This window comes from Hemitrygon akajei, chromosome 3 (assembly GCF_048418815.1).
Source record: "Hemitrygon akajei chromosome 3, sHemAka1.3, whole genome shotgun sequence".
Lineage (NCBI taxonomy): Eukaryota > Metazoa > Chordata > Chondrichthyes > Myliobatiformes > Dasyatidae > Hemitrygon > Hemitrygon akajei.
Genome location: NC_133126.1, coordinates 52,634,675 through 52,654,250, shown reverse-complemented (window position 1 = coordinate 52,654,250; position 19,576 = coordinate 52,634,675). Strand labels below are relative to the sequence as shown.

Genomic DNA, 19,576 nt, shown 5'->3' with positions numbered 1-19,576 from the left:
TATATGGAGAAGATGAGAATGAGTGGAAGCGTAGAAACCAAATCAATAGTAACTCGATAGGTGATCCAGTCTGTAATAGGAGACAAACAACTTAATGCTCGAAACAACTCATGTGCACTTGAAGGCAGGTGACACAATGGCAGCGACAAAAGCTACTCCTCTCTCAAATGAGCAGCCACTGTCTGCAACAGCAACAGAAGTGAGGTTTCTGCAGGAGCATCAACCCCCATAGGGCAGCTGGGTCAGACAACATGTCAGGCCGAGATTTATAGAGTATGTGCAGCAGCACACTGATCTCTTCACAGACTTCAACACATCACTCACCCAGACTGCTGTCCCCACATGCTTCAAATCAGCCACCATTATCCCTGTACCAAAGAACTCTACACCTTCATAACTGAACGACTACTGCCCAGTAGCACTTACACCAATCATGAAGTGTTTTGAATGGCTGGTAATGGCGCACATCAAAAATTCCATTCCTGCCACATTGGACACTCACCAATATGCTTACTGACGTAACTACTCTACATCCACTGGCCTGGCATTCCTAGAAAACAAACATACTTATGTCAGAATGCTGTTTCTGGATTTCAGGTCGGTAATCAACACTATTGTCCCACAGACCAAGTGAACAAACTCCTACTCCTCAGTTTAAACACACCATTATGCATTTGGACGTTACACTTCTTAACCAACAGACCTCTGATAGCAAGAATGTACAACTGCTCCTCCTCAATTATCCTCAACAGGGGTGCACCCCCCCCCCCCCCAGGTTTGTGTCCTATTGCTGTACAATCTGCTCACATGACTGCATGGCCAAACAGCCAAGTCACATTGTCAAGTTCGTCGATGACATAACAATAATGGGAGTCATCAACAACGATGAGACTGCCTAGAGAGAAGGTTGAAGAACTTTAGGTCTACTGCCAGGCAAATAACCCCTTCCTCAATATCAATGACAGAAAGGTGATCGACTTACTCACACCCCTCTTTAAATCAGCGGCACAGCAATAGAAACCGCGAGCAGTTTCAAACTCTTGGGAGTGCACATTTAGCACAATCTCTCATGGTCCTCAAACACATTCTACACAAATCAGGAAAGCTCACCAACATCTCTACTTTCTGAGGAGGCTGAAGAGAGCTCAACTATGCACATCTATACTCACATCATTTTACAGATGTGCATTTTCCGATATGGAGAGAATAAGCTACATCGCTGCATGGTACGAAAACTGCACTGTGGCTGACAGCAAGGCTCCAGGTGGTCAAAACTGCCCAATGCATCAAAGGAAGCATTGATCAGAGGACGTTTATACCAAAAGGTGCTGGAAAAGGGCCAGCAGCATCTTGAAGGGTCCCACCCACCCTGCTTATGGACTGCTGCCAACCCCCATCAGGGAGAAGGCTGTGCAGCATCCATGCCAGGACCACCAGGCCGAAAAACACCATCAACCACCACTACTTTATAATTTCCTGTCAGAGTCACCTTATGTGCAGACACTCCTGTCTCTTGTGCCACTTTATTGATATAAAATCACCATATACAAGCTAATTAGGTATTTATATTGATTGTGTTTATTATTATGTACTTTATCTTTTTTTTGGTGCTGCGTCAGATCTAGAGTAACAACGATTTGGTTCTCCTCAGAAAGTAGAGATGCTGGTGAGCTTTCCTGATTTCTGTAGAATGTGTTCAAGGACCACCAGAAGTTGTGCTAGATGTGTACTCCCACTTATGTACTGGAATTGACATGAAATAATACTGAAATTGATTGCCAAGATATTCTCAACATATGAACACTTGTTTCTTAAGAAAAATGCAGGAAGTGGGAAGGAGGATTGTGACCAACTTAAAACCCGTTTCCCCTCTTACAACATATCAAATATATCACAAATGGTCAATGCTCAGCAGTACTGACAAAACAAGTGTGGAGAGGCCACAATCTCAGTATCACAAAGAACAACAACAAATATAATACTTTGAACAAAACAATATCAAGTGAAAATGTAAAGAAGCAAAAGAACAATGGATAAATGGAGAATGTGAAGAGGTAGAGAAACTTAAAAATTCTGGCGACATGCATAAGGTGAGGACTCACAGGTGCTTATTTTTGTATTTGAAGAAGGATGAATTGACACTCATGGGAAAAAAAAATATACTGGCAAGATGGTCTGAATACATTGCCGATTTGTTTGAAGGTGCGAGAAGAGAGAATCCAATATTAACTAAGAACACGGATGGCCCATCGATTATGAAATCGGAAATTAAAGCAGCAGTGGGGAAAATGAACAAGAATAAGGCATTAGGACCAGATGGCATTGCTATAGAAATGATCCAAGTGCTAGAAGATTTCAGGATTGAAAGACTGACAGATTTACTGAATAAAATATATGATAGTGGGGAAATATGAGGAAATGAACAAGTCAGTATTTGCTCTAGGTTGTTTTTTTTCGGCAATGCAGTAAATTAATGTGAGTTAAAATGCACAATTAGTTTGATGAGTCACGTTATGAAAGTCCTGCTACGAATCATTATGATGAGAGCAAGAAAAAGCATGAAACCAGAAAGTGCACAAGGACACTTTGACTTCACTGAAGATAGTGGAATGCAACTGCTACAGAGGTCCAGAAAGACTTGTACCTATGTTTCATCGATTATACTAAAGCTTTTGACAGGTGAGACATGAAGAGCTTAAACAAATTCTACAGCACTTGGGCATTGATAAAGATATCAGAATCATCAGAAATTTATATTGGGAAATGAGTGTTGAAAATGAGGCTAGTGATTTTGTGGCAACACAAATGGATAAGATAGGAAGAATGGTCTACAGCATGTTTGTTTCATTAGTTTAGGCATTGAACATTAAAGTTGAATGATGCAATAACTTTATTAAATTTTAATTAGGCCACATTTGGATGATTGTATGCAGTTCCGTTTGCCACACTATGGGAAAGATGTGGAAGGTTTGGAGAGGGTGCAGGAGAGACTTGCTTCCTGGACAAGAATGTATAAGCTACAAGGAGAGGCTGCACAAAATTGATTGTTTTAAGACCACCAAAGGAGCAGAATTAAGCCATTTGGCCCCTTAAGTTGCTTCACCACTCCATCATGGCTAATGCATCATCCATCAACTCCATTCTCTTGCCTTCCCCTCCCCCTATAACCTTTGATGCCGAGTAATCAATAAGCTATCAAGCTCCTTTAAATATACCCAATGACTTGACCTGCACAGACTTCTGTGACAATTAATTCCACAAATTCACCACCTTCTGGCTAAAGAAATTCCTTCTCATCTCTGAACTGAATGGATATTCTTCTATTCTGAGGCTGTGCCCTCTGGACTTAAATTCACCCACTTTATAAACATCTTCTCTACACCCACTATCTAGAAATTTCAATATTCGACAGATTTCAGTGAGATCCCACTCATTCTTCTAACCTCCAGTGAGTACAGGCTCAGAGCCATCAAACGTTCCTCATGATAATGCTTTCATTCTTGGGATTATTCTCATGAACCTCTTCTGGACCCTCTCCAATACCAACATGTTTTCTTAGATAAAGAATCTAAAACCACTCACAATATCCCAAGTGCAGTTTGACCAATGCCTTTTAAAGCCTAAGCATAACATCCTTGCTTTTATATACAGCTCCTCTCAAAAAGAATGCATTTTCCTTCCTTACCACCAACTTAACCTCTAGCGAATCCTGCAAGAGGATTCCCAAGTCCCTCTGCACTTCTGATTCTTGAATTTTCACCCCTTTTAGAAAATAGTCCACACCTTTATTCCCTCTACTAAAATACATGACCATGCACTTCCCTGCATTATGTTCAATCCGTCACTTCTTTGCCCATTCCCCCAATCTGTCTAAGCCCTTCTTCAGATACCCTGCTTCCTCAACACTACCTGCCCCTCTACCCATCTTCGTATCATCTATCAACTTGGCCAAAAAGCCATCAAATTCCTTCACTGAAATCAATGACAAAGTGAAAAAGAAGCAGTCCCAACAGTGACCCCTGAAGAACATAGTGATTGACAGCCAACCAGAAAATGCCCCATTTATTCCTATTCTTTGTCTCCTGCCAGTCAGCCAATCTTCTTTCCATGCCAGTACCTAGGCATGGGCTATTTTCTAAATGGGGAGAAAATTCAAAATTTGTGGGGGGCAAAGGGACTTGAGAGTCATTGTACAGGATTCCCTTATGGTTAACCTGCAGGTTAAGTCAGTGGTAAGGAAAGCAAGTATAACATTAGCATTAGCTGGCCAGAAAGAACTATAGCCCACAAACCAGTGAATGTGAATGAATCAAGAACAGTGGAAGACAACAGGCTAATCGTCTTTGGTTTTGCCATTAGGTCAAAGGAATGGAGATTATCATTTTGTGAACTGGAGTTGCTGGGCCTAATCAGTGATTTAAAATAGACACAATGATGCTCCAGTTAATTTGCTGGACTAGAGATAATTTCCCAATACGTTATTTGTGGTGTTCTTTGGTTAGATACAACATGCAGGTTTATGAATGGTGGGATCTGTATCAACCTGAGAGATTCAAGCTAGTTACTGATTTGGTAACTGATTTAGAACAAAGAGCCATAAATTACCGGTTGTCTCTTGCGAAACAAGGGCAATAAATGGATGCTGGCTTGGACCAAAGTCAATAAGATGTTACAAGGTCTGTCAGATCCCATAGCCAATAACACTGAAATGCAACACTTGAACTGGTAAGGAATGAATATAAAAGCAGATTCTTCAAAAGCAATATAACAACAACTCTCCGGAGACCAATTATCGCAGATGGGGAATACCCCATGGACATGTGGAGATTAGATCGGGACCACAGGGAATACATGCCCAGCATAAAATCCTTTTTCTGGGTATTACCCTTTCTTTTCTTTGACTGCTTATTGAGGGTCAGGTGTGCACACAGGTGTTTGTGCAAATTCACATGCTCTTTCATTGTGACAATAAAGACATTTGTCAGTAAATACAGATTCTCTCTGTGCCTCTCTGACTGCTATTACTAAGGAGTAATCCTTGTAACACATTCATTTGAAGAGGACTACTAAATAAAAGCAACATGAAATGCTGAGGACACACAGAGTATTGTGAGCAGTCTTGGGCCTCTTATGGTGCGTTGGCATTGGGGAGGATCCAGAGGAGGTTCACAAGAATAATGCTGGGAATGAAGGGGTTAACATGCGAAGAGTGTTTGATGGCTCTGGGCCTACACCTGCTGGAGTTCAGAAGAATGAGGGGAGATCTCGTTGAAACCTGTTGAATTTTTAAAAACCTAGATGGAGTGGATTTAGAGAGGCTGCTTACCATACTCTGTCTAGGAACAGAGAGCACAGCCTCATTAGTAACACATTGATGCAGAACAGAGATGAGAAGGAATTTCTTTCGCCAGAGGATAGTGAATCTGTGGAATTCATTGCCACAGATGGATTTCCAGGCAAAGGCATTGAGCATATTTAATGCAGAGGTTGAAAAGTTCTTGATTAGTAAATGTGATGAAGGTGATGGGGAGAAGGCAAGAAAATGTGGTTGAGGGATAATTAATCAGCCATGATGGAATGGTGGAACAGACTTAATAGGAAGAATGGCCTAATTCTGTTCCTACGTCATGTGGTCTTAAGATTCATTTAAGAGAACTTTAGGTAGGCAGGTAAAATAGGGAAACAGACATGAAGGGATCAATTTAAAATTGGCATCATAGCGTATGCTGTACTTTTCTATATTCTATGTTCAAAATCTGTGCAAAAATCACTCACTCTCCAAAATTATAAGTCATTTAATCCAAACTGAAATTAATACTTGAGTTGCACGTCATACACATAAGGCCAAAAAAAATGCAGGAAAGCGGTCCAGCCACGGCTATCACGTTAAAAGGTGGCACTGGAGCCAAGGAAAGGGCTTATTTAAAACGACATCAAACCAAAAACAACAAGCCTGAAGATAAGCAAGCTGTCAAAATTCAACAAGGAGGACCATGGCTTTGAGAACAAAAAGTAGAAAAGAATTGCAGGCTGATGTGAAAACAGAAACAGGCCATAAAAGTGTCTCAGATATGTTTAAAAAGAAACGATTAGCCAAAGTTAACATACCAACATAAAAGTTACATGGGAATAAGGAAATGTTTACATAATTAAAGAAATAATTTTTTATCTGTTTTCAAGAAAGGAAGAAAACCTTGTAGAAACTGTGAAAGGGGAACTGTAAAAATTGGTCAGGGGAAATGAGAAGCTTGATGAAATTAATATGAGTGAAAACAAAACCTACAATGAAAAAGAATGGGATAGGAAGCCTATAAATTCCCAGGATGTGACCAACACCCTAGTTTTTCCAAAAGAAACAGGTATGGAGATTGCAGATGCACTGGCTGCGATGTTCCAAGATCTCAAACTCTGGAGTGGTTCCTTCAGATTGCAAGCCCGGTATTTAAGAAAGGCGGGAAAGATAATTGAAAAACAGTGGATTCTGGTTAATTGGGGCCAGTACCAATTGGCCAAAGTTTCATGGAAACAATTAAAAAGGTATAAGACAAACTGCTCAACAAATTATTTATTAAACGAATGCAGAACATGTACTAGCATACTACTGGTAGTATGCTAGTGTTCTAGTACTAGCACAGTACTATAAAACTGTATTAGTTCCTCATAGTTATCGAGAGGAATTCATCCAGTGTACACTGACACATTCACTTGATTGACTATAAATGAACAAAATCAACGCGGACATCCAGTGCAGATAATAGACCACCTTCATAGAATGCTTTCATCATTATATCCTCCAAATCTTCATTTTCATTGTAACATTTAAAATGATTGCCAATACCTTCAAATTCTCTGTAGTTCCTAACTAGTTCAAGTAGTGAAATAGTTTCATTTTCACTCCCAGCCATTTCTAGCATCTCCAAGCTGGAATGCTTGAGCAAAACCATTCTGAATTATCTTTCTGCTTATTTTCCCCCACAATCAGTGACAAAAATCACAACTCTTTTTAAAAAAAATACCAACACACACAATTGATACTATTTAGAAATGCTCGGTAATAGTCTCCTGTCCCAATTTTGTGGCATATTGCCCCAAATAAACAAAGAGAATCTTGGCAATTCTCTCAAATATATTTTGTTCTTTAACAGTTGTTGCAAATAAGAGGCTGTCCCGATTAACCAATGAGCCGATTCTGTGCATCTGTCCACCCAAGAGTAAGAAGGAAAATGCTAACAGGCTACTTACACTTAACTCTCATGATAGCCTGGAACACCTTAATACAATATGTAAGTAATTGCCACACTATATAGCAATCTAGTAAATATTTAACAACAGCAGTGTATAACAAAGCACTGTAGTAACCAATTATAATAGCATACAACAATCTATTACAATATCAGCTATTTGTGCTGTTTTCTCCCTGGTACTACATCTAGCAGAATAGTAACAGAACAGTAGAATAGGAAAAAAAAAAGTTGGTATGGTATGTTTTGATTTTTATAAAGTCTTTAATAGGGATCACAATGTTAGAGCACACAGTACTGGGAGCAATAAGAATTTGTTAAATACAAAGAACACAGACTGTAGAGTAGAAATGAATCATTTTAAATGGGGAAGTTTTGACCAGTAGGATGTTGCAAGGATCAGTATTGTACAACAGCTATTCACAGTTCGTAGTAAGTAGACCAACACATCCAAGTTGCAGAGTTGTAAAAAGCTGGGTAGCAGCACCAGCTGAGGAGAATACAGGAGCTTCTAAGGATGTGAGCTAATTAAATTGGCAAAAATGTGGCAGATTAAATATAAACATGAAAAAATTACAAGGTCATCTACTTTTATAGAGAAAAATAAAAAGGCAAGTTGTTTCTAAAATGGTGAGATACTGAAAAGATGTGGTGCTCAAAGTGACCTGAGTTGACACCCACACAAATTAAAATTATTATGTAGATGTGTAATTAGTTTGGCAAGTGATATGTTGGCCTTTACTGCAACGTCATCTGGGTCAAAAAGTACACAAGCTTCAGTCCACTGAATCAGAACCAAATCACAGAATTGTGCCATGGAATCTTAAGTATGTGTGAAACTGAGCAAAATGAATATCCAACTGATTCTATTTTGAATTCAAGAACCTAGACACATTTACAAAAGCATCAACAATGTACTACAGCCATACCTTGTGGAAAATCAGACCAAGGACATTTTTGTTTACATGATTAAAAACAAAAATCTATGATATTTGAAGAAGTTTCAAAATGGTTTGTAAATGGATTTTGTCAGAAAAACTGGGTAATGTCTGCCAGCTTTCTGCCTTATGGGAGGATGGCAGAGAGCTAGCACTCATTGGTTTTCTGGAGAAGATGGTGATATTGGTAGGCATGATTTAATGTTTCACAAAACAGCTCACTTGACAACTGATTGTCAAACATACCATTTGATATCAGAAATGGCCCAGTTTTCCTGGTCTATAAGATCCATTTACAGATACCATTAATCTAATTCGAAATTTCTCTAAATGACTTCAAGTTATCCAACTGGCATTAAGTTTCAAGTCTTAATTTGTTGCATTATTCCTCTTGGCCTCTTAATTGTTAGATCAGCAATAATAACAACTGTCACTTGATAGCCAAGTACTGCACTGCAGCAAATGGGAGGATATATATATCCTATCATGAAAGGGAAATACAGGCAACAAACTCTTACTTTAACAATAACAATAAATACAATGGTCCAATAAACATCTTGCTTTTGTTCTACCAACATAAACTGGCATTAAACCTCCTCCTTTCAAGTTATGGTGGGTAGATTTGACTAAAACAATTGGCAGATTTTTTTTCCCCTAGAGCCAATTACAATTGTAAAATTTAATAATTTAGATATTCTTGGAATGCCATCTATAATCTACAGTAGCCACTAGATTACAAGAGGTGGCTGGGCCAAGAACTGCAGACATAATTCACTTCTCACATATATCTGAACCAATTTTTTATACTTTTGTCATTGATCATGAACTGTGACCTTATAGATTTTTGTGCAATTACTCAAGGGCACTTATAAAACTATACATCAAACATCATTAAAGATGAAGCGAATTTGAATGGAACAACCCAATGGTTAAATGGCCATTTTGGAAAATGCAATTTACTTCAAAAGTTTCAACTTTTTAAGCAATGTACAAAAATGTCAAGGTAACCTTGGTCTAATTAGACATACAGTATTTGTGTTTATAAGGAGATTGAGCTCTATTAAATATGCCTTTGGAAATCCTCTTTTTAGTCAATATGCTGACAAATAGCATTGGTACACATTGGAAAAAAATCAAATGATCAATATATTTTTAAAATTACATTCTAATATAATTATCCTAATCAACACCTCAGTATCATTGACAAAGCTTCTTAGAGGATTTAAACAAATCACTATCAATTGAAGGTCACCATTTTTTTGGAAACTCAAAACGGATAGTTATCTAGAATTTGTTTTTAATTTAACATTTCCCAAATATTTTATTCCATGTCATATCATTAATTAGCAAATATTAACATAGCAGTAAAGGAACCATCCATAAAATTTGCTTACACTCAAAGTTCTTGTTTAAGGGCGTGTCTGGTATGAGAAAAGGGTTTGACTGACTCACACTCGTCAAAAGGTGTATTCCTCAGCCTATCATAAAAAGTGTAATTCAATTTCCACTGATTGTGATTAATACTCTTTAACAATTAATACGGACAGAGTACTAAAAAGTGTCATATATGTATTCTTATACTGTGAGAAAGCTTGAATACCCAAAATGTGACTGCGTGGCTCACCAGATCATTGGTGTAAAAGAAAATTATCTATTGCGTGACTGAACTTGACCATAATGGGCGTGGAAAGTAAGCAAAGATAAACGTGTTGTCAAGACAGGTGAATAATATCTTTACAACTATTCTGTCTAACACTACCGAAGAGAACCAAGAAAACTCCTGTTGAAGCAAGAGCTAGAGTTGCGTCCCAGAAACATTAAATGCGGGTTTCCTCAGAGGTGACCACCCTATCACCTCCCCAACTCTCCTCGCTATCGCCCCCACCCGTCTCGCAAATCTCAAAGCCAATTTCCACCCGTGTGAAGTTCCTCGCCACCACCCCAACAAGCCGCTGAAGACAATTGTGAGTTACGGCCAACCCGCGGCCTCTTACAGCGCTGTCCAGGTCCCACGCTAAATCACGGCGGTTTCCTCGCACGGCCCAGTCACCGTGCCGGAGCCGGGGATCCACACACACTCTGAAACCCACACTATCTGATTCCACCGACCGGTTTCCCCTCAGCCCGGAGCCCGCCAGTCGCTCACCTCGTTGGCGGAGGAGGGGCCGGGTCGCTCCCAACTGCTGTCACCGTTTGCCCGAATCCAAGGCAGCGAAAGGCGGAGACAGAGCGCACGGTCGCCCCGCTGACGTTGACTTCATTGCAAAACGGGCCTGTGCGAGGCTGCAGCCAATCCCGGCGCAGCCTCTGCGTCTGAGGTTCAGCCCTTAAAGGGGGAATGCACACTGCTCCGCCAAGTCCCCACCTTTGATTTCATCACCCTTACTAGAGTGAAACGCTAAAAAATCCGACAGAGAACATCTCCAATTCATATTCGCTCTCTCCTCACCGGAACAGCTTTTCCTAAATAGATGACACCGCTTCGGCGGAGCTGTCAAGCTCGTTCTCAGAAAGCAGCAATCAAAAAGTTGAGAAGGGAGAGAAACCAGCCCATACACACCGATGAGAAGTAATATACAGATCGGCTTGGATATCAAATTGCAGTTTACAAAAGTTCCTAAATGTTTGGCTAATTTCTCACTTAATATGCGTCAGAAAGGAAAATACGCTAATTATTATTAATGTTAGGTATTTCCAGTTACCAACCTAAAATATACACGAATATATCCGATTTAATAAACTGTGAAAAGTTAGATAGACGACCCATTTAAACACCAATGGAGTCGCTGTACAAGGTGCTATTTTTAAAATGACCATCGGAAATGTGATTTTACAATTTCAATGACAAAATACGGTGGGCAAAGTAGCACAAAGACTGAAGATATTATCGAGAAAAATACCGACCTAAAAATACAAGGAAGAGCTGCGGATGACTGATGAATTTATCACTTTCTATTCTACCCAATAACGTCAGGTTCGTACAGAACACTTAAAATTGACAAGACACGAGGCTATGGTAGATTGGGAGTAATCATGAGCGTAATCATGCCAGGGCCAACATTTAAACAATTAATACACAATATACGTGTAATATTTATCCCTTCAAGCCAAAAATAAAAACAGAAATTTAACATTTTATTTCTGACTTCATGGAAGATACAAAAAATTCTGATAGTGGAGAATTTAACAGTAAAATAAAAGTCAAGAGTATCAGTAGAGTTGGAAATGCTAACCCCCCCCCCCCCAGATAAATCACTCCACTCACTTTCATCAAATCCAAAGTTCAAGGAAACACTATGGGAAGCTCCTTTGCCTGTTTTGTTGGAGGATTCCTTGTTTCTGTACCACTCAAAATCCCTCTCTTCCTTTCTTTCCTTGCATAATAACAGGATTGGTGTTACTATTTAAACTTGTACAGAATTTGAAAATGTAATTAATTTACTGCCAGCGTCTACCCTGCTCTCACATATCCATTACTGTGTCTACCCTGCTCTCACATATCCGCTATAGTGTCTTCATATTTTTAAGCATAATATTAAACATTAGGTTAGCTACCAAAGTGTATTATAAACCTGCAAACTTCCACTGTCATTTTCTTAAATACATCTCCTCTCTCTATGCTTCTTGCAATAACTCCATTCATTCTCCCAGTTTCTCACATGATGTAACTTTCCACTGCAATGCTTCTGAAAGATTGTCCTTTATCCTGAAATGTGGTTTCCTCCTCTAAAGTTAAAAAGACTCTCAACTACATTTGCATTTTCACTTTTCTAGTCTCATTCACTCTCCTCCAACCAGAGAAAGAATTGGGTTCCTCTTGACTTTATCTTCCACCCGAGTTATCCCAGCCCATAACCCTCCATTCCTTTCCTGTCTATATACCTATCCAATTTTACTTTAAATGACAATACCGAACCTGCCTCTACTACTTTCTGCTATGTCTAATTAAATTCCAGACTAATCTTCCTCTCCCCTTTCAAAATACTATTCCCTTTGCAACTCATTGGTTCATTCTTCTCCCCTCCACCAACTACATTCCTGTCCAACCACTCAAAATACAAATCTTACCCCTTTGCCTCTTCCCTCCCCATTGTCCAGACACCCAAAAAAATTCCAACTTAAACAGTAATTCAATGCACTTCTAATTAAGTGCATTAAATTCATTGATGACAATATTTTCCCCTCTGGATTTGGGAAAGCAAATACAGATTTCATTAGAGCACCTATCATTTCAACTCTTCATCTAAGTTCCACTCTGACATTTGTCTTTCAAACCACAGAGAAAAAAATTATTTTCTGTATAGGCATGTTACAGTCCTCAGAACTCAAAATTGAAATTAGCTCCAGATAACCAATCTCTCTCATTTGTTTGTTTCATCACCTTCCTTGAATAGTATCAACAACATTGTGTCATCTGGACAATTTTGCCACTATCCCAAATCAGAGAAGTTCCTTCCTTTTCTCCCCTCCCCATGTGATACACCTTCAATTCCACAAATTGGCAGAGTACATTTTGAATACATAGTGATGGATATCAAGTAGTGCTATACAAGGGAGCAGGTGTACAATATCATGTCTTCCTTGTTGAATCTTACTCATTCAGTGATTCATATTTCTCAAAGTACACAATCCATCAAAGATTGGTTTCTGACCAAATTAAAGCACTCTATCCTTTGCTGGGCTACAATTAGTTCTCATTAAACAATCTTCACACTGATCTAAAATATATTGGAATAACATTTACTGCAAAATATCTAACAAGGTATTTTTAAAGTACAGATGAAAGACAACAATATTCTTATTTAGTCTTCCAAATAATTTAAGTCACCACTCTAATTACACAATGCTGTTAAAAGAATGTTGCTTGGGTTAATTTTTCATTTGGGTGTTGGACTATTTTTCTAAACCAACAAGTATGTGTAGCATTCCATTTGACTAGTTTCAGCATGCTTTGGTATGTGGACAACATTTAATGTGCCCATTTAAAATTCAGCAGGCATATCAGACATTTTTTTAAAAACTCAAATTAAAATACAACTTAATTTCTTTATTTCAAAGATGCCCTGGAAATTTTGCTAGCCTTGTAATTGGTATTAAATTCAGTAAAATCGTAATTCCAAGCAAATAAAAAGTTAATACCAAAGTATGTACTAAAACTCCACTTCACTGTGAATTAAATAGGAAAATGTCATGGAATACTGCTATTGCCAATTCCATTTGGACACTATCAACCTAGTATTTAATCCATGAGGCTACAGGATATATTATGATATCACAACAGGAGCAGTCACTTTCTTTATTTGGTGTCAATGCTATTACTTAAAAAGCCCCATTGAGCTTCTGCCAATGGAATTGGGTAATTTTGAAATCAATAAAAGTGAGGAGTTGGAGAGGAAAGGCTTTGTTAATTAATACTACCTTCTCATCTTGGGATTTTCAAGTTAGAACTTAACCCAGACTAGTGGAGCGAATGCACTTATGCACAAGAGTCACAGATTTCTTATACATATTCTACTTGAATAACACACAAACAACATAAAACAGACAAGTAGGTAATTACACTCAACAAGACTACTGTGAGAAATTGATATAATACAATGGTCCCTCAAGTCCAGTCTTCTTGGACAATAATATCAAGCCAAGCTCAAGGCTCCTCTCCAATGCAATAATGTGAATTGTCGTTTTCCAACTGTTTCTTAAAACCAAGGTTTGTTGTAATATATTCTATTAATTCTAGAAATATAGCACAAGACTATTGATAGCATGATTTTAATATGTTTGAAGAGCAGACTGCAGTAATTAATGTTGAATTCCCAAAGAGAATTTCTTAGCAAGCATACTGAAACATGGCAAATGTTTATGGAGGAAAGCTTATTTATTAAACAGAACTTTTAAAATCACATAAGTTCCACTTTAATTGTTATACAAACTGTAATTATTGCTGCAACTTTACCTAGAAATTTACTTTTTGAAGTTTGTAAAACATCTTTGAACATATTTCTTTAGGCTCTTTCAATCTACCATACAAGACCATAAGGCACAAGAGCAGAATTAGGCCATTTGGCCCATCAAGGCTATTCTACCATTTTATCCTAGCTAATCCCTTTCTCTCTCAACCCTATTCTCCCGCCTTCTCCCCATAACCTTTCACACCCTTACTAATTAAGAACCTATCAATCCCTGCCTTAAATACACCCAGTGACCTGGACTCCACAGCTGCTGAGATCAACAAATTTTATGGATTCCTTGTATCTGGCTAAAGAAATTCCTCCTCATTTCCATTCTAAATGGACATCCCTCTATTCTGGCCCTAGGAAACATCCTCTCCACATCCACTCTATCTAGGCCTTTCATTCTTCTAAATTTCAGTTAGTACAGGCCCAGGGCTATCAATCGCTCCTCATACAATAAGCATTTTATTCCCAGAATCATTGTTGTGAACTCTGAATCTTCTCCAATGAAAATATATCCTTTCTTTAAAAAGAGGCCTAAAACTGTGCATGATACTCCAACTGAGGCCTCACCAGTGCCTTATAATGCCTCATCATTATATCCTTGTTTTTATATTCTAGTACTCTTGAAATGAACGCAAACATTGCATTTGCCTTTCCTCGCCACTGACTCAACCTGCAAACTAACCTTTAGGAAATCCTGTACGAGGACTCCCAAATCCACTGTCTATGCGTTATTCCTTCTACCAAAGACTACGATTGTACATTTTCCAACACTATCATATTTGCTGCTTCTTTGCCCATTCTCCTAATCAGTCCAAGACCTTCTGCAGCCTTCCTGCTTCCTCTACACTACTGAACATCCACCTATCTTCATATCATCCACAAACTTGTCAGCAAACCTATTAATTCCATCACCCAAATCATTGACATATAATGTAAAAAAGAAATGGTCCCAACACTAACCCCTGCAGAATACCACTAGTCACCGGCAACCATTCAGAAAAAACTCCCTTTATTCCCACTCTTTGCTGTCTGCAAGTCAGGCAATCTTCTATCCATCTACAGTATCTTTCCTGTAAAGCCAGGCTCTTAACTTGTTAAGCAGCCTCATGTGGTCACCTTGTCAAACGCCTTCTGAAAACCCAAGTACACAACATCCACTGACTCTCCTTTCTCTATCCTGCTTATTATTTCCTCAAAGAATTCTAACAGATTTGTCAGGCAAGATTTGCCCTTGTGGAAACCATGCTGACTACAGCATATTTTATGATGTGCTTCCAAGTACCCTGAAACCATTTCCTTAACAATTAACTCCAACATCTTCACCACCACTGAGATCAGGTTAATGGGCCTCTAATTTCCTTTCTTCTTCCTCCCTTCCTTCTGAAGACTGGAGTGACTTTTGCAATTTTCCGGTCCTCCAGACCATGCCATAATCTAGTGACTTTTGAAAGATTATTACTGATACCTGCATAATCTCTTCACCCACCTCTTTAAAAACCTTGTGATGTAGTCCATCTGGTCCAGGTGTCTTATCTACTTCCAGTTTCCCAAGCACCATCTCCCTAGTACTTGCAACTGCACTCACTTCTGCCCACTGACACTCTTGAACTACCGGCATACTGCTAAGTATCTTCCACAGTGCAAAGCAATTGCAAAATATTTATTCAGTTAATCTGCTATTTCCTTTTCCCCCCATTACTACCTCTCCAGCATCATTTTCCAGTGGTCCAAAATCTACTCATGCCTCTTTTCTTCTTTATAGATCTGAAAAAACTTTTAGTGTCCGATTTGATATTGTTGGCTAATTTATATTCATATTTCATCATTCTCTCCCATAGTCTTTTTAGCTGTCTTCTGTTTGTTTTTAATTTTCCCAATCCTCTAACTGCACACTAATTTTTGCTCTCTTATATGCTTTCTCTTTGGCTTTTATTTTGGCTTTGACTTCCCTTGTCACCCACATCCTACCTTTAGAATACTTCTTCTTTGGAATGTATCCATTCTGCACCTTCCGAGCTACTCCCAGAAACTTCAGCCATTGCTGCTCTGCTGTCATCCCTGCTAGTATCCCCTTCCAATCAACTCTGGCCAGCTCCTCTTTCATGCTACTGTAATACTGATATATCTGACTTCAGCTTCTCCATCTGAAATTGAATGGTGAATTCTATCACATATTGATCACTGTCTCCTAAGGGTTCCTTTACTGTAAGCTCCCTAATCAAATCTCATTTATTACACAACACCCAATCCAGAATAGCTGATCCCCTAGTGGCCTCAACCACAGCTGCTCTAAACATCCTTCTTTTAGGCATTCCATGAATTCTCTTTCCATCAAACTCATTTTCCCAATTTACCTGCATATTGAAATCCCCTATAACAATCATAACATTGCCTTTTTGACAAGCCTTTTCTATCTCCCATTGTAATTTGTAACCCACATCCTGGCTACTTTTCAGAGCCCTGTATATCGCTCCCATCAGGGTCTTTTAATCCTTGCAGTTTCTTTACTCTACCCACAAAGATTGGATGTCTTCTGATCTTATGCCATCTCTTTCTAAGGAACTGATTATATTTTTTATCAGCAGAGCCAGACCACCCCCTTTAGCTACCTGCCTGTCCTTTCAATACAATGTGTATCCTTTGATGTTAAGCTCCCAACAATAATCTTCGTTCAGCCATGACTCAGTGAAGCCTGTCAATACCATCATGCTTGCCAATCTTTAACTGTGCTAAAAGATCATCTATTTTATTGTGTATATTGTGTGCACTCAAATCTAAAACTTTCAATCCTGTATCCAACACCCTTTTCGATTTTGTCCCTTTTTAACACCTCTATTCATCCCACTGACTGCAATTTTGTCCTATTATTTTACCCGTTTGTCCTGATAGTCTGACTACACATTGTCTCAGCTTGTAAACTAACAGCCCCATCCTCAGTCCTATCACTCCAGCTCCCATTCTACTACCAAATTAGTTTAAACCCAACCCTAACTGCTCTAGCAAACCTGCATACGAGAATATTGGTCTTGTCTGCAACCCCCCCCCCCCCCCCACCCACTGCCCATAAGGATATTGGTCCCCCAGTCCCTTTGGTACAGGTCATAGCCAGAAGAGATCCCAGTGATCCAGAAATCTGAAATGGTGCCCCCCTCACCAGTTCCTCAGGCATGCATTCATCTGCCAGATCATCCTATTCTTAGTCTCACAGGTGTGTGGCACAAACAGCAATCCAGAAATTACTACCCTGGAGGTCCTGTTTTTCACCTTTCTGCCTAGCTCCCTAAATTCTTTCTTCAGGACCTCCTCGCTTTTCTCACCTATGTAATTGGTGCCAATATGTAAAAAGATCTCTGGCTGCTCACCCTGCCCATTTGGAATGTCACTGACAAGATCCAAGTCATTACTGACACTGGCACCTATCGTGTTCCACAGAATCTCATGTTTACTCCAACTATGGAATTCCCTGTCTCAACTGCAGTCCTCTTCTCCACCTTTCTTTTCTGAGCCATACCACAAGACTCCGTTCCAGAGACCCAGTCGGTGCAGCTCTCCCAGTAAGTTGTCCCCCTCAATAGTGTACTTATCATTGAGGGGAATTCCTATAGGGGTACTCTGCACTGGCTGCCCATTTCCTTTCTTTCTCCTGACAGTCTCCCAGGTACCTTCCCACTGCAACTTCGGGGTGACTACCTCCCTGTAGCTCCTATTCGTCATCTCCTCAGTTTCCCATACGAGCTGAAGGTCATTGAGCAGCAACTCCTGTTTCTTAACACGTTCTCTGAGTTGCAGCATGGTGCACCTGGAGCAGATGTGGCTATCCAGGAGGCTGAAGGGTCTCCCAGCATTCCATATCTCACACAACACAGCCTCTGCAGCCATCTTCACTGCTCCAACTTTGTACTAACAGATAAAGAATGAAGAATGTAGCAGAAACATACCAGATCCGTACCTTGCCCAAGCCTGATAAATCAAAGCCTCCCCACTCTAACAACTGCTTCCTTGCTTGTCCTTGCCTTAATTTTATTTGCCTTTGCTAATGCATGAATACTATATTTATCTGACATCTGCCCACAAAAATCTCTGGATGAGGATGACAAGAACAAGAAGAGTCATGCCAGCTGGGATGTTGCCTGGATTAACAAGATCCAAACCAATGGATGGGGAACCAGGACCATCTGACTGGGAAATTGGCTACCAGAACAAACCGTAAATGGAATTAGTGGAATGCAACCCACATGAAAGAGGATACATCAGGCACACGTGTGGACTCTGGCAACAATGAAGACATTCACCCAAAAACTGGTCACCCACTAGTCAAACATTGTCAACAGAGGATTGCTATGGCACCTTGAACTGGAAGCTATACAATCACAATATGCTAAACAGGATGGTTACAATATTCATACATTCAATGAACAAATTAGCCAAAGAAATGTAAACATTAAAAGTAAAAAAATCCATGACATCTGCAGGTTGAGTTTTGGATCATTTAAAAACAAAAACATTCAACTATTATTCTAGATAAATTTACTACATTTGCAAGACATTGCAAGGTACTGTAGTTCACAGTTTATTTACGACTTACTACATTTAGTAGGTTGTTGTTATATGTAATCTATTAGTTTAGTTGTAATTTTGTGTAGACTCAATAATCACCAGAATTCTGTCCAGCAATTTGAACCAAAGATCATTGCAAAATGATAGAAGCCTGTGATAATAGAAAACACCATGGAAGTACTTGAGAAAGCCATCATGAGGTTCCAGTTTGTCTATCACCGCAAAGGGCTAACAATTACCAAGTCACTTTCATTGCCTTTTTCCCCCTTGAGATTTGGGGTAAACAAAAGATGACAGTTTGAACAACTACATTAAAAACTTCCAAATATTGTACACCAAAAGGATTCTTTAGAAATGTGGTGCTGTTGTTACCTCCAGTGCTGCAACTTTTGTCAATTTCAGCACCACATTATCAAAGGGAATCCAATTATCTCAAATCATTGCTCCTTGGCAACATTCTCCCCTGGCTGAACATTTACTCTCAGACAACAATGCAGGTGGTAGTATTTGATTATGAACATCAAGATTGTGTAAACCTTCAGGCATGTGTCTTATCCTTATGGACAGGGGCTTGATATGGTAGCTGGCTGCAGGAAAGGGAATTAGTGTGGTACTATTTTAATCATATTTCTTTATGACAATAAGCCATTTCAGCCCATTATACCAGCTCACAGAACAATTCCACATATTCCACATTGGGAATTCCACTTCCCAATCATTTTCTCTGTAACCTATTCTCTACATATTCCCATCAACTCACTAACATTTTGCCTGCAATAATGTTTAATTATTGTAGTAGTGAATCATATACAGAAGAGAAAATTTTCAGTGGCCTATTAACCTACACCTTTGGGAATGTAGGAGGAAACCCATGTGGTTACAA

General features: G+C 39.2%; 1 protein-coding gene across 6 annotated transcripts in view; it reads right to left on the bottom strand.

Annotated features, from left to right (window-relative positions):
• ktn1 (kinectin 1) overlaps positions 1-19,576 on the bottom strand; it is a 184,956-nt gene that overhangs the window by 113,410 nt on the left and 51,970 nt on the right. For 3 of the 6 annotated variants that reach the window (XM_073039887.1, XM_073039893.1, XM_073039892.1), the window contains exon 1: positions 10,326-10,481. The exons of 1 other annotated variant lie outside the window; for it this stretch is intronic. The gene's annotated coding sequence lies outside the window, so the exon portion shown is untranslated. 2 more of the 6 variants (XM_073039891.1, XM_073039889.1) reach the window with 2 other exon arrangements.